This window comes from Podarcis erhardii (assembly GCF_964252035.2).
Source record: "Podarcis erhardii genome assembly, chromosome: 5".
Taxonomy (NCBI): Eukaryota; Metazoa; Chordata; class Lepidosauria; order Squamata; family Lacertidae; genus Podarcis; species Podarcis erhardii.
In genome coordinates this window covers 80,339,143-80,354,910 of record NC_138509.1, presented here as the reverse complement: position 1 = coordinate 80,354,910, position 15,768 = coordinate 80,339,143, and the positions used below count along the sequence as shown (strand labels likewise).

At 42.6% G+C, this 15,768-nt stretch overlaps 1 long non-coding RNA gene across 1 annotated transcript; it reads left to right on the top strand.

Annotated features, from left to right (window-relative positions):
* Positions 1–10,205: 10,205 nt before the first annotated feature.
* LOC309343332 lies at positions 10,206–13,865 on the top strand. Its single transcript, XR_014157248.1, has 3 exons — positions 10,206–10,421; positions 11,288–11,446; positions 13,766–13,865. It is a non-coding gene; the product is annotated as an uncharacterized lncRNA (long non-coding RNA).
* The last annotated feature ends 1,903 nt before the right edge of the window (positions 13,866–15,768 follow it).

The window sequence follows — 15,768 nt, the reverse complement described above, 5'->3', positions numbered from 1 at the left end:
CACCAACACTTTGAATTGTGCTTGGAAATGCACTAGGAGCCAATGAAGATCTTTCAGGAGTGGTGTTATATGGTCTCGGCGGCCGCTCCCAGTCACCAGTCTAGCTACTTGGTGTGGTGCTCTTGGGAACTGGCGCATGGCACTTGCTGAACAGCAGGGGTAGCTGGCACCCGCCAGGTCATACACCTATAACTTCCCTTTGTGGTTCGAGGACCCGGCCCCCGCAATGTGAAATGAATACGCAAGGACACGTGATATAAGGTTAATGGGCAAGGAAAGGCCACAACTTTATTGATTACAGCAGTGAAAAGGTATCGGCTTAGGCATTGGATATCAAAAACAAGGAGGTTTATTCACCAGTAGGTGGAGCCTGTTGATGTTAATCCAACTATAGGCTCTCCCCTGATGTCACCGAGGGTCGTGCCATGGCCTCCCGCCAAGCAGGCATCGGACAGAGTACACGACCGCCAGATTCCTTTAACGGAATACCCAAAAATTGAAGGCATAGGCGATGGCTACACCTAGCCCTTCGACACACCACAACACATTATTCCAATGCCTAACCTACCCACCAATACCGCAAAAGTTGTGACTATTGCTACGAGGTAGGCGAAAAAACCAAAAAGCCTAATGCCAAATGGAAAAATTCGTACCAGCCCCCCTGGGCAACCAGGGCGACCAACCTAAGGTCCATAGCAAGGCCAGTGAACTAAGACCCTGAGCTAAAGGGAGTGGAGGGTGGGTGACTCTTGGCGGGACGACGGAGAAGAATGAGGCCGAGGAGAGGCTGGCGCCGCAGGAAAAGGCTGCAGTAAACGCCCCCTCGGAGGCACCTGGTTGGGTGCCTGCCAAGGGGCGTGGGCACCAGCCAGGTGAGGGGAGGAGGCAGGGGGCTAATGCCCCCTGCTAGGGGCGGTGCTCAGGCTCCCGCCCACAACCACTCCCCTCTCTTCCAGGGAGGAGAGTCCTTGTGGAAAGATGGTTTCACCATCCATCATCGTAGCTTCTGTAAGGAAGTTTCTCTGGGGCAGTTTTCCCCTCTACAAGAGGCACGGGATTTTCTGCCTGCTAGCCTAGGTTATGTCTGCTCACACTTTGCTTTGACAGAGATTTCCCTTGTTATACGTCAACAGACACAACCTTTAACCGTATCCATGTGTCGAATCTTCATTCCCAGTGTAGGACAAAGACATCCAACCCAGAGTTGGAGTCCCTCTTATGTAAAACCACATGAGCTAAGAGATAAGTTAGTTTTCCACCCGCCAATAAATACAATTTAGGCACCAACTTTTGCGTGGGCTTCCTTTGGGTTCTCGTAGTGCAATACTGTAATTAGAAGAGGAAAAGGAACCCCTTTGCCCAAAAGGCTTATAATTCACGTTAGACTCGCTAGTAACATTCACATAAATATTTCAGAGTACTTGTAATTCAGGGTCTTAAGCCTCTTTTACTTCTGTAAGGACAAACATGGGGCCATGAGTGGCACCGGTGACATTACAATCCAACCCCTTTGTTGGAGAATATTAGCCGGAGCCCTGCTTAATTCATCCTGCTGTTTTCTTATCATCTCTGAATATATATTTAAAATAATTTTAAATTATTGATTAAAGGACAAAAAAGTCATACAGGGCCAGTAGCATAATCAGGATTAAAGTGTCTTTAGCCACACTTGGGAATAAAATGTGGCAACCTTCTTTCTTTACTTCAAAAGGGGTGGGGGTAGACAGGGGATGGTTGATAAACTTCAAATATTTCAAACCTAATCCCATCGTTCTTTTTTTCATTTTTCTGAACAGATAGTGGGGAAACCACGTAACAGTCACATGCCTTATTTATGACCAGTTTCCCCCCAAAGTTGTACAATTAAAAGCCTTGTCAAAGTTTATAATTGGAACACAAAACCGTGAGGTAAAGATACAAGGAGCTGCTGGAGCTCTTTCTTTGTAAATCTGAATTCTGACTTAAGCATTTTCTCATGTTCAAGAGTTGTGGTAGTTTAAATTCATTTACCCTCCTCCCCGGCTTTTTGCCTCCACAGCTTCTGCTGGGCACCAGCTAGAACCCAGACCATAATTATAATGCAAAACAGCATCTCTCAGTCTCATTAATGCATTGCAGACCTTAAGTTCCTTGAAGTTCTGAGGATTTTAAAATATTGATATTCATTAATAGAACGGCTTCCTGCGACATAAAGGCATATTATGGACTTGAACATGCTGGAAACAACAAAAAAAAAATGCCATGTCAGAAGTGTTTACTGTTGTGAAAAATTGTACCATGTTAATATATGCCTGTTTCTTAAATTCTGTTAGCAGTTGTAAGGCAGTCAGATACCACCCATGGGATTGTGTGCCCTCATGAAACACAATTACAATGAGAATATCTCATTATCTCATTGGCTTTAGCTTACTGTTCTGTTACCATGGTTTCAAATACACAGAGGAGTCTGAAACTAAGAGTGCTGCTAACAAAGAACATATCCTTGTACAATGACATCAGATCATGTTAGACAGAATAGACTTAATTAAATACCCCCTGATGTAGGCCAAAAATATAGAAGTTGTGTATACTTTTCTTTAAAAGAGATGTGAATGTTATTAAATGCAGCTGGGAAACAAAAATATATAACCAACAACCTCCCCCCGCAAAAAATGTCCTGTAGTTGTTTAAAAATAAATTGTATAACAACCACTAAGCTACACTGATTAAGCGAATGCAGGGGGATGGGGGAGGGGAGGAGGCAATGGGATCAAATAAAATTAATGATATGCCTTCCCCTGATTAATGTCACACATTATGTATGAAATTTGGGACATATTTCTCCTGGTATTTAGCCACTGGGATTCAAAATGGGAGGTCAACCCCATGACAGATTCGCTGTGGTCCTGCCTCACACATCAAGACATGACTGGATATTGAAGATGTCCCCTATGAAAGAAGATGGTGTCCTTTTGTCTTTAAATATATCCCTTAAGAAGAAGGAGTGTTTCTTCTCAGTGTTCAAGGTCCGGCTTAATATCTTATTGAAAACTAATTGAAATGAAAACACTTCATGTAACAATGTGCTGGAATTTGGACCAGAACATGGGTAAAGAAAGGAAAACTGTGATAGTGGATGTATTTCATGCCTTTTTTGTGTTCAAGTGCACCCAGTTAATATGTAGGGTTGAGCATAGTGGCTGGGGCAACCCAGTCAGACCGGCGGCATATAAACAACAACAACAACAACAACAACAACAACAACAACAACAACAACAACAACAAGAAGAAGAAGAAGTCATCTAGTAGAAGAACATAGGAAGATGCCTAAGTCCAAGCTGGACCATTGGTCCATCAAAATCGGTATAGTCTACACTGATTGGGGCTCTCCAATCATAAGTTATACCAAGGAAATCTGTTTTAACTCACTTGCAGAAATGCTAATTTAAGGGGAGGGGGTTTCTGGAGGCAAGGGAATGCGTCCAGTCTTCATTGCACAGGTGGTTGCTAAGTCTTTGAATGACATTTTTAGGTTATATTTTAGTGATTAAGATTTAACTTACATATTTTTAACTGCTGCTATATCTGTATTGTTCCTGTTATACCCAACTGCAAATTCAAATGTATCACTATCGTGTCTTATGACTTCCCTGATATTGTATGTGAGATGGAACTGGTCTGTGACTGAAATTAATAAATTCACAGGTGGTTGGTGCCCATTGGACCTGGGACGGAGGCCAACCTGGGAGGTGGGGCCAAATCCCAGGACTGGTGGAGCCAAGCGAGGGCCAAGGACTAACAAGCCAACGTCGTCCCTCCTCTCCCGTCTACTCTCTGCTGAGTTCTACAACAGCAAGACAGAGGGGAAATAAGCTGATAGGCAGTAACTGTTAAGATTCCTGCTCCGTGATTGCAGTCATAGGATTGTTGTCTATCACATGATGGTGTATGTTTTCATTCCACAGAGTGGGAAGTGACGGAGACAGGATGCTTTGTGTTACTGTGTTCCGTGAAGTGGGACTATTGTCCTTTGTTCTCACTTTTTGGTCCCTGATGCTAAAGAGAGGGGGAGCCATATTTCAGTGCTCCGTGTGTGTTTATATGTAAATAAAGTAGATTAGCCAAAATGCTGAGTTGCTGAGGTCTGTTACGCAAACTGTGAACACTCTGCGGATCCCTAAGTGTGCCGGTGTCTGTTGGCATTGGTCGCTGTGATGTTCGGGCTGAAGAAAGCTTTTGAAGCTCCCAAATGAACGACCAGGAGGGAGAGAACATGCCAGTCGGGCATGTGTCTCTACCAGTGTCCTACTCGAGTGTAGGACGAGCTCCTGACAGTAACCCACCCCTCAAAGAGTGGTTACAATCAAGAAGGCAGGCAGGTGAGGGCTAGCTGAGGGTGGTGGGGCAGTGCCCCACTTGCCCTAATGGCAGAGCCTCTACTGCTCCAGGGTGGCATAGACTGGACAAGTGGGATTGTTGAGATATCCACAATAGCAAGAGGGCAAAGTTCTTCAGCGTTCAGAATCTCTGGCATATCATAGCACACTAAAGAATGCATAATTCAGCCAAAGTTCTCGTGTGTTTTTGTTTCATTAAAAATTCCACAAATCATTTATTTACCCTGGAGGATATCAGGTGACATAATGTGACAATAATGACATCCCTTGTGGTGTTAATTGATTTTGTCCTGGTAGAGAGGGTAATTTGGCGTCCACCGTGGTTTCCAGATCATGGACTTACTGATTGTCTGCCTAGGTAGTATTACTGTTAATGAAGAGAAAACAGACTTTCCTCTTTAAAAGACAGTATGCTAATTATGACAGACAATAGCGAGCTAGAGGTCATTTATTATTTTTAAAGAGAGAGTTAATTATAAACGACTGGCACAGAAGTGCAAAATGACTGTAAATTAGTAAGTGCGATTCCAAGCTCATAAAAACCCAGTGTCACTTTTTATTAAAAAGAGAGCATTCATGAAATATTCTATCCACCTTAACATTTAAAAGTGTGAATAATTAACAACCTGAAGTTAACAATTGCCGGCTTGTAAAAGCTCTGATTAAAAGCAATGTTTATCATCCACCAAATGAACACAGCTCATTAGGTCAACATTTCCTAATTAATAGTCTTCTATTAGGGGGATAACATATTTTTAGTATCATGGGTTTTAAACATGTCGTTGTTGGTTGTTTATTAAACTTAATCTGCACAATAATTAAAAAATTGTCCCTAAGCTCAAATGGGTTTCGTAGCCTTGGAAAGCAATGAGAAAGGGAATGTGCTTCATCCTAGTTAATTTAGACTCATTAAAAAAGACATAAAAGTTGAGGGTTGTTGTTTCTTAACACTCCTCCCCCCTACAGCACTGAAGTGTCAATGAGGCAAGGCTTCCAATTGGTGACATAACAGTATTGATAAATAGGGTTTGGGATGAGTGCAAACCTCTACCTCTCATGTGCAGAGGGAAAACTTCAAAAATAAAACTTCCAATATCATACTTTTAAATAATAATAATAAAATAAATACATAAATAAATAAATAAATAAATAAATAAATAAATAAATACCCTGCCCTCCCCGGTCAGAGCCAGGCTCAGGGCGGCTAACATCATAAACTAATACAGTATACAAAGAACATAAAAACATAAAAACAGGCAATCAATTAATTAAAATACATCTTAAAATTAGTTCAGAGCTAATTAAAATCTTGACAGATGGCAGTCCACAGGTAAAATTGAGGGTGGTTAATATTCTCCTGGGCCAGCTGTTACCACTGGTCTTATAAAGGACCTGTGAGCGGTCTCTTTAATGCTTGTTCTTATACAGAAAGAAAAGAATCAGACTGAACCCTGACCAAAGGCCTGACGGAATAGTTCCGTCTTGCAGGCCCTGTGGAAAGATATCAAATCGTGCAGGGCCCTGGTCTCTTGTGAGAGAGTGTTCCACTAGGCCGGGGCCACGGCCGTAAAGGCCCTGGCTCTGGTCGAGGCTAGTCTAATCTCCCTGGGGCCTGGGATCTTCAGGATGTTGTTATTTGCAGACCTTAAGGTCCTCTGTGGGGCATACCAGGAGAGGCGGTCCCATAGGTACGAAGGTCCTAGGCCATATATATGAATCTATCATGCAGCCACACTTGGAATACTGTGTACCATTTTGGTCATTACACCTCAGAAAGGTGTATAGAGCTGGAAAAGGTTCAGAAGAAGGCATTCAAAATTAACAAGGGGTTGGAGCAACTCTCCTGTGAGGAAAAGTTACTGTTGGTGAAGAACATGATAAGTTGCTATTGGCAGTGGCATAGTGTGGGTTGTCAGCGCCTAGGGCCGTGTGGAAGGAGGATAGGAAGGAGGGAAATGGATGGAGTATGCATGCACGTTCAACTGCCTAATGGTGTCTATGTCACCCAGGAGATCGCAGCTGTAGAGATAAGAAGTATCATTCTGTTGTCTGGAGAAGTTACTTCTTGGTTCTCATGGAGAAGATGTTTTCAACAGAGCACAGCGAAGGAAGTGGCAGCACCAGGTGTTGAAATTTTGCACCCCTAACCATTTTGCGCCTGGGGTGACTGCCCCTGTGTCCACCCCCGATGTTTTCAACAGAGCACAGCGAAGGAAGTAGCAGCACCAGGTGTTGAAATTTTGCACCCCTAACCATTTTGCGCCTGGGGTGACTGCCCCTGTGTCCACCCCCGCACTATGCCACTGGCTATGGGTGCCTGCTAGAGAGAAGTTGCAATTTTGACAAATACTGATGGTTAGGCATCCTGAAAATCAGTTAGATGTGAAACATTGTTATTGTTTAGTTGTTTAGTCATGTCCGACTCTTCGTAACCCCATGGATCAGAGCACGCCAGGCACTCCTGTTTTCCACTGCCTCCTGCAGTTTGGTCAAACTCATGTTAGTAGCTACATGTTGGATGCCTTCCAACCTGAGGGGCTCATCTTCCAGCGCCATAACTTTTATATGCCTCTTGTTTTTGTCCATGGAGTTTTCTTGGTAGGGATACTAGAATGGCTTGCTGGTTCCTGCTCCAGGTGGATCAAAACTCTCCACTATGACTTGTCCGTCTTGGGTGGCCCTGCATGGCATAGCTCATAGCTTCTCTCAGTTATTCAAGCCCCTTTGCCACGACAAGGCAGTGATCCATGAAGGAGTGAAACATAGGGGACATATCAAATGCTTATTTAGGTAAAGGTAAAGGTACCGCTGACCATTAGGTCCAGTCGCGGATGACTCTGGGGTTGCGTGCTCATCTCACTCTATAGGTCAAGGGAGCCGGCGTTTGTCCGCAGACACCTTCCGGGTCAAGTGGCCAGCATGACTAAGCCACTTCTGGCGAACCAGAGCAGTGCATGGAAACACTGTTTACCTTCCTGCCGGAGCGGTACCTATTTATCTACTTGCACTTTGACGTGCTTTTGAACTGCTAGGTTGGCAGGAGCAGGGACTAAGCAACGGGAACTCACCCCACCGCGGGGATTCAAACCACCGACCTTCTGATCGGCAAGCCCAAGAGGATCAGTGGTTTAGACCACAGTGCCACCCGCGTCCCCAGTGCTTATTTAATCATGGACAAATGGTTCGTTCTCACAGCCATCTCCACCAACAACTTGGCTGCTGTGTTGTGCACCAGCTGCGGCTTCCAAGTGGTTTCCAAGAGCAGCATCACATGCTACAGCGTGTTGTGATAGCCTAATCCGGAGGACATCGGAGCACGGAGTACGGTGGCCAAGTCATCTGTGCCCAAATTGGGTTGGAGCTGCTGAACTGGCCAAAGCTGAAAATAGGAAGTCGTAGCCACCGAAACTACCTGAGCCTCTCGTGACAATGTTGGATCTAGGAGCCCCAAGCCATATACCCACTATTTTCAAGGGGAGTGCAATCCCTATAGAGTAGGCCACCTCTCTACCTCTTGAACCTGGGAGCTTGGAACGCTCTGTTAAATCAGTGAGTCTTACTTCTAAGTATGTATTCCTAGTATCAAAAGTTAAGCCCATCAGAGCTCAGGTAAGCATTTTCAAATGTTTTCTGTGTTTTCCAAGGTTTTATTTATGTTTATTTATTTTTTAAAAAGTATGGTTTTGCTTTTGTGTTGTTTGTCAACCTGGGCTCTTTGGGGAAAGAAGGCCAGGATAAAAATTTAATTCATTAATCAATCAATCAATCAATCAATCAATCAATCAATATTTACATAAAATTCATTTTGCTTCCTAGAACATAGCTTCCCTCTTGTTTTAAAGAAGGAACGCTGAGGCTGGTTTTGCCGCGGCCTGTGGAGGCGTGGCTTGGCTTTAATGATATGCATGAATAATTTATCAGTGGAGTTTGTAAGGGATCATTTGCAATTTTAGGTGCACCATTTCCTTTTGAAGCTCCAGAATAACCCCCATTAATGTTAATGGGGACCGTGCTCACATTAAAAGGAGATGATACCCCTTAGGTGTTTAACATCTGACTTATTGAGGCCTTAAACTGCATTGCTGAATGTCATTTCTTTCATTTACCAAGATGGCTTTTTGTTATGCTGCCATTACATGAGTGAAAAAGCAAAAAAGAGAATATGGAAGAGAAGCAAATACCCAGTAAAGTAGCAGAAAAACTTGACTTAAATCTAGTCTTGGACTAAGAGGGAAACAGGTCAATTCCAAAGGGCTACAGCTGAGTACTAGAGAGCACATGCTATTAATCCAAATGGTTTCAGTTTCTAGTGTCTGTAGGTAGGGGTGGGAAGGACCTCCTGGTGAGCTGCTGCCAGTCAGTGCCAACATTACTGAGCTAGATGGACCAATGGACTGACTTGGTGTAAAGCAGCTTCCTATATTCCAAATACCATAAGTAAAATGGGTCAGAGAGCCAGTTAGGCTCATGCAAGAGGCATCTGCCCGGTTTAGTTCTGATCTTTTGAAAACTTGCTTTCCTTCAAAAAGCTCATCCTTCCCACAGCTTCAGTTTCAAAAACAGTTTTCCACATGGTGTTTCGGGTTGGGGCCACAGCATAGGAAAACACACACACACACACACACAATACAAAGCACCATACAGGGGAAAGTCACTATCAGAGCAATCATGTGAGCAAACACATCTCAGAGATGTGATTTAACATGTCTATAGGAAATAATATGACAGAACAAAGCTCTTTAAAAAGCTAAAAACATATACAGTCATACTTCATGTTACGTTCTTTCAGGTTACGTCCTGTGGCAACCCGGAAGTACCGGAAAGGGTTACTTCCGTGTTTCGCCACTTGCGCATGCACAGAAGCGGCAAATCACAGCCCGCACGTGCACAGACGTGCCACTGTGGGTTGCGCTCTTTTCATGTTGCGAATGGGCCTCTGGAATGGATCCCGTTTGCAACCAGAGGTACCACTGTACTCCACTTAAAAACTACTCTCCCTGCAATTCAGTGCATCATAGGTTGCAAAAACACCAAGCCACTTAGTACGCACAATATAACAGTTCGTTCTCTCTCTCTCTCTCTCTCTCTCTCTCTCTCTCTCTCTCTCACACACACACACACACACACACACACACACACACACACCTGTGGGAGATATATGCAGCCAAACATAACTGTGCATAATTGGCAGTGAGAAAGGAGTTAAGGATCAGATTAGTCATGATCCCTCACCTCCGGGGGCTAGGGGGGAGGGAAGAAATAAGAGTTGTTACCTGTTCCTTTCTCTCTCCTCATTGAACCATGTAACTGAGCAGACATCTAAAGCTGGGGCTCGGGACTCAGACCTTGTGTTTGAGACTAACTTCTGCATTTTGTAACCCAACATACATTACCTGTGTTGTTTCTGATGTGGCATTGAATGATGCATGAGTTAGACCACTTATTCCTGTAAGTAAAGCATTTAAACTTACTTAAGGTTGTGGTCTATTGGGAGAGCACAATTGTAAGCGCTTAATACTGGGGCATTTAAGGGTCTATCAACCTATATTTCCCATGCTTTGTAAACACTGCGTATATTTCTGTTTAAAACTCTGCTGAGGTTTGTTTTTGTTTTTTGCTAGAGAGTGAGGCAGCCATTATTCTTTTGCATTTTCCCACATATATGGGACTTCAGGATTAACTGTTATTCCCAGTTATTTCCCTACATCACCAACCCTAGTGGAGAGAATGAACACTGGTAATTCTTTTGGTGTTTCCTGCAAAAAGGAAATTATTTGTACTGAAAATGTTAGCAATTGCTTGACACCATCTGTTCTCTCATTTACAAGTAATTACAGCTAGTCTATTTGGGCCTCTCTTGAACTATCCAGTAATCACAAGGACCTGACAGTTTCCCCTCAACTAGTGCAACTTGGCAGCAGGGAGAGTCTCTGACTTTGTGAATTAGGATCTTCTGCAAACAAGAACAGGGACAATTCTGAAGAAATCTATAGGATGTTAAGCAAGAGCTTGATTAATTATGACACACATCAAATATTTCAAAAGGTACAAAGTCAAGACTATGTTGGGCTTTTGATGTAGACCTCACACAGATAAACGAGGATCAATGCTGTTTTCAAAGTCCTGAAGTTTGAAGCACTCAGTGTCTGCCTTTCTCTGCTGAGCGTAAGTTAGAGATAAATGGCTCTTTCTAAATGACACAACTTATAGTTTCATAAAATCTGTCTACTGAAAAGCTATGTTGTTTCATACAATCCATATGCAGATTATAGTTCAGTGTGCAATCAGTGCATGCAAGGGGAGGGTCAGAATTGCACCAGCGAACACCCCCCTTTTATGCATTGATTAAGTCTTCTGCAAAAAAAAATTCTTTTAATAAATTGGGCTTAAAGTTATATGGAGCTGAGATGAGATTGCATTGTGCTCATGGGGGCAAAGGCTCTGGCACTTATTGGTTGAACTAGAATAACGACGCAGAATGTTTGGTTGCTGAGGGACTAAAGAGTTTCGCAGTCCAATTTCTGTGAGGAAGGAGAAAGTTGTCAGTTTGGCTGGGCTGAAAACCTCACCCAGGAGCAGTTGGAGGACTGAAGGAGCTCCTAGGATACAAGGGAGCCTAAAGCAATAAAGATTATGGAAAGTTAAATTGGCATTAAACCAATATAAGTTGGTAATGTAAAATCAACCAGGCAGTGACTGTCTTAGAAACACACTGCCTTTCCATCATAGACCACCTTATTGTTTGAGTGACTCCTTCCCCCACCAAGCCAATGGAATAGCCAATGCATTTGAAAAGTTCCTTTCTATTGGAAATCTACGTTCCCCACTATTATTTAATGAATTATGTGGCTCTTTTTCTTATTAAATGCAAACCATAACCTATTACCTTGACTTATTCATGTATACCACAGAGAGCAATATGTGCAATGTGGCCAAGATAACCGTTTTAGGGTGGCCTGACCGAGGCACATTCAATCTCCGAATCCTTAAAATCACCGCATTGCCTTAATGATAATGTTTGGAAGTGACAGAGGTGGCTGGGTGCCGAAGATATCCTGCAACGGAGCCGGGTAATTTTCTGCAGCACATCTGAGCATTAGGCATTCATCTCCGTAACTTTCTATGCTAGTCTCTACGTCCCTGGAAAAAGTGAAATGTATTCCTCCCATGTTAATCATGCAAGAGGCAGAGTGGGCGGAATGCGCTGCACAATGAATTATGCATTTCAGCCCACCCGGGAGTCGATATTTACCATATCACACCGAAATCCATTATGTAGAACAAACATTCTATTTATACAACAAGCTGCAAAACTATTCAACTGACCAGCTGCAGGTTGGAAGACAAGGTAACGGTACATCCCAGCTTCTGCAAACGAGTGTTAGCTTGTGCCATAGTTTTCTCCGCGCATCTCGTGCTTTGGTGTGGCTATTGCTAACAACAAAGGGCCGAGTTCTAATTACAGATGCAGGAACCCTGTTTTCTTGGGAAAGTGTGCCTAGGTGAAAGCAGCTGCTCCCAGACCACATCGAAGAGCTTTCCTTTGCAGCATTAAAATAAATTGCCAGTACCAAAGTCCTTCTTCAATAATATTGATCACAATTACCATTGTTCTCATCAACACAGTGGAATCAAGATGGCTATTATATAGGGTTGTTGTTGTTGTTGTTGTTGTTGTTGTTATTGGCACTTCTAGCAGACTAGCAACAGCAGGATGGTGGCTAACAGTGATTTTTAAAGTGCCCATGATCTTTCACCACCAAAGCATCAACAGCATAACGTCTATTTCTAATATATGCCTTCAAACTGACTAACAATGTGATTACATTTAAACAAATTGCATATTGTCCAAACTTTAATATAGCTGCATTTTTCAGACACTAATTAAATTTTAAGGTTCATCCTTTCTGATGCTGCCAAGGGCGTCAAAGTGAGGGGACAGGATTTGCTTTGTGTTCCTCTGTCCATTTCAAGCCTTTAGTTTTTAATTTGCTGTTCATTTTCCCTTCCATTCAAAATAATGAGAGGGAGAGGTTTAGATTCACTGAGAAGCATGTCTAAATTTGCCCCCAATTGGGGACTAGGAGAGCTTTGAACCAAGAAAATACTCCCTTTTGGACGCTACCAGTTTTGGAGCTCTGACATCAGTTGGTCCAGGGCATCATCATCGGAGAGGAAAGCTCCGACATTAGGTTCAGTGGTGCCTCGCAAGACGAAATTAATCCGTTCCGCGAGTCTCTTCGTCTTGTGGTTTTTTCGTCTTGCGAAGCACGGCTATTAGCGGATTAGCGCTATTAGCGGTTTAGCGGCTTAGCGGCTATTAGCGGTTTAGCGGATTAGCGCTATTAGCGGTTTAGCGGCTTAGCAGCTATTAGCGGCTTAGCGGCTTAGAAAAAGGGGGGGAAAGGGAAAAAACTCACAAGAACTTGCGCATTATGAACCAAATATCTGTCACATGGCCTTTTTAAGAGAAACAGCTATGACCCAGAAGGCCAGCTTCCGGCTGGAAGACTTCCTCTAAGCCCTTACTTTTTGTTGTAGGTTTGGACTGGTTTCTTGTTCGCACACTTAGGCGGAAACATTCAGGCCATAGATGACACGCTTAGATAGACAGACAGATAGATCTAAAGCACACTCTGCGGGGCAACAGCAACAAAAATTCTCTAATGGCACCTTGGGGCTAATTTTATGAAGTGTGAAATCAATCAACATGGGGTAAATTGGCAACCGGGTGATGGACAAGTGGATAACACTGATTTAATAAATATGATCTCTGCCCTCTATACAAACGCCTATTAATGCTGATTTGGCTCTGTTCGCTTAAAGCAGGTGCATTCATGATGAAGACTGACAGCCGGGGCAAAATGGATGGAAGCATTTGGAAAACAAATGCTGCTCTTGGCATCCTCACAAAACGTTAATTGGTTAACAAGCTGCAGCTAATGCAGTGATGATGGTGGGGATTTCTTTCCCGGCACTGATATGTTTTGCTCATGTACGTCTCGGCAGCCGTAGCAAGTTGAGGGGCTCATTTGCCTATGAGAGCAAATGTGGGTTTTCTTCTTTGAAGCAAGTTAATATTCTACATGATAATGAGCAGTCAGAGATGTATTCCATCCATGGGACATTTCACCACTGTAGTCTGTTACTTGGACCATAATTTAAGTTTTCACTTAGAATAGTACTCATTCTAGTGGGTGTTTTTTTAAAAAAAGCTCCAGAGAGACCTTTAAGTGAAATATCCTAATTTATATTCCTATTAAGGGAAAGTCTTCAATCTTCAAAAATTCAATAGTTTAGGGGAATATGTTTGAGATGTAATTTTTGTGTGTTTTTTATTTTAAGAAAAGCACAGCTAAATGACAATTCCCACCTTGATTTTCAAACAGCTCTTGCTGCAAAGGAGATAACACCAACAGTGTGAATCAGTCCTAGACCTCAGAAGGCTTACACACCCATCACTCAACATCGTAGACTTGACTCACCAAAAAATCCCCATTGTAGCTCCACAATGCCAGAGGTGGATACAGAGACTTTATACAGTAGGCACATGACAATGACAGTGCAAAGTGATCTTGAATTTATTATCATATCCAAGCTGATGTTGAATGTGACTGCTATTTTAGGAAACTAATCCTGCAAGGTTATGCATGGTTTTCATTCCCATGGCTTCCGTGATTCTCACGAACACCTTTGGGGAGTAACAGGTTCCTATGTTAGCCATCTTAGTCTGCTGTCACAAAACCAGTAAGAGGTCATGAAGACACTTTAAAGGCAAACACATGGTGGACTAGAGTGAGCTAGTCATCAGCAATGATGGGGGGAAAGCCATTTACACTTCTTCAAGCTGGAGAGATGGGGTGGGTGGGTTTTCAAAATGCCACCTCACGCTGCCTAATAGTAAGAAGAGGTTGGGGACAGAACAAGGACTTCCACAGGGCTGGTTTTGCTGTCAGGTGTTAGGCTTGGCTGTTGGGGAACTCACAAAACACATAGACCAGTTTGGTTTTTACTGTATTATGTCGAAAATTTTAAATAAAAGAATCCAAAATGCCTGTAGCGTGGTAAAAGATGCACACAAACGCGTATGTTAGTGAAAATAACATACAAGCATAGGGAAAATACAAATATTAAAATATTAGGGAAAACATGTTTTGCAAAAATATATTAGGCAGAATGGCATAGAAGCATGTGTATATTAGGAAAAATTCACGCCATTATACTGAGGAATTTGCATGAGGACTTTTATTTATTTATTTATTTAAATACAGACAGACAGACAGACAGACAGACAGACAGACTTTTTGGGGACCCCGCCCATCTGACTGGGCTGCTCTAGCCATTGGACTTCCAACAGAAACAAACAAACAAATAAATTTGGAAATGCAGAGAGCTGAACTTACGACTAGAAGAATGAGAAACTGAGCGAAACTGATCAATTTGGCCATCGCTAACTGGGAGTGACCAAAGATTATGGGAGGCCATGATGGTCTGGTTCCTTTGACAGCTGCCCAGGCCACCTATGCGCAGAGGGAGGCCATAGTGCAAATGAGCTTCTTGGAAAGGTGGCATCCCTGGAGGAAAAGCTGACTAGTGAAACCAGTCTGCTTCTTCTGTTTCCCCCATTTCCCACTGGTCATTAATTCAAGGAAAAGCAGAGAAGCTCTCATCATTTCTCCATGTTATTTTTAGAATGACAAAAGAAAGCCGTATTGGAGAATCAAGAAATCTACAGTACACCGTTTTGGTGAAATGTATACCCAATATAATATAAATGTTAATGTGTTGTGCGCAGTGCATATTTGTGAAGGACCACCCTTCCTCCTTTAGAATTTCTTCCAATGAGATGGTAACTTATCTAAATTTAATCAGCATTGCTAACAGCATGGCACCCCATTAAACTTGTTTATAAACAGAGTAAAATATATATCAGAAGCTCATTAAAATGAAATTTTTAATAGTGCCTTCCTTTTATTTTATTTTTTTTACTCTATTCCAGGGTTGTCTGAGGCTTCCTGAGGGAGATCATTCCATCAAGTGTGTCATCTGTAAAAAATTATAAATGTTCTCCCTCTTAATCTTTTGTTTGCAAAGCTCTGTGTGTGATTTGTCTTTTTCCTAATGATTACTAAGTGCTCAATACTTGCTTATTCAGGATGCTTATGTCAAACTAATTAGGTTTAAGTGAGAGGAAACCAGCTGATTAGAATGTTATTCTTTGCACTTGAACCAAGAAATGTTGTGTATATATACATAACAACATTTTTAAACACCCCGACCCCCTCAAAAAGCACTCTGCCTTGCTGGGATGTAGGAGGTACCACAAACTCAGCAAGCAGAACAAACTGTGAAATGTATTACTTTTATATAGGATTTCAACTGACTATGTAAG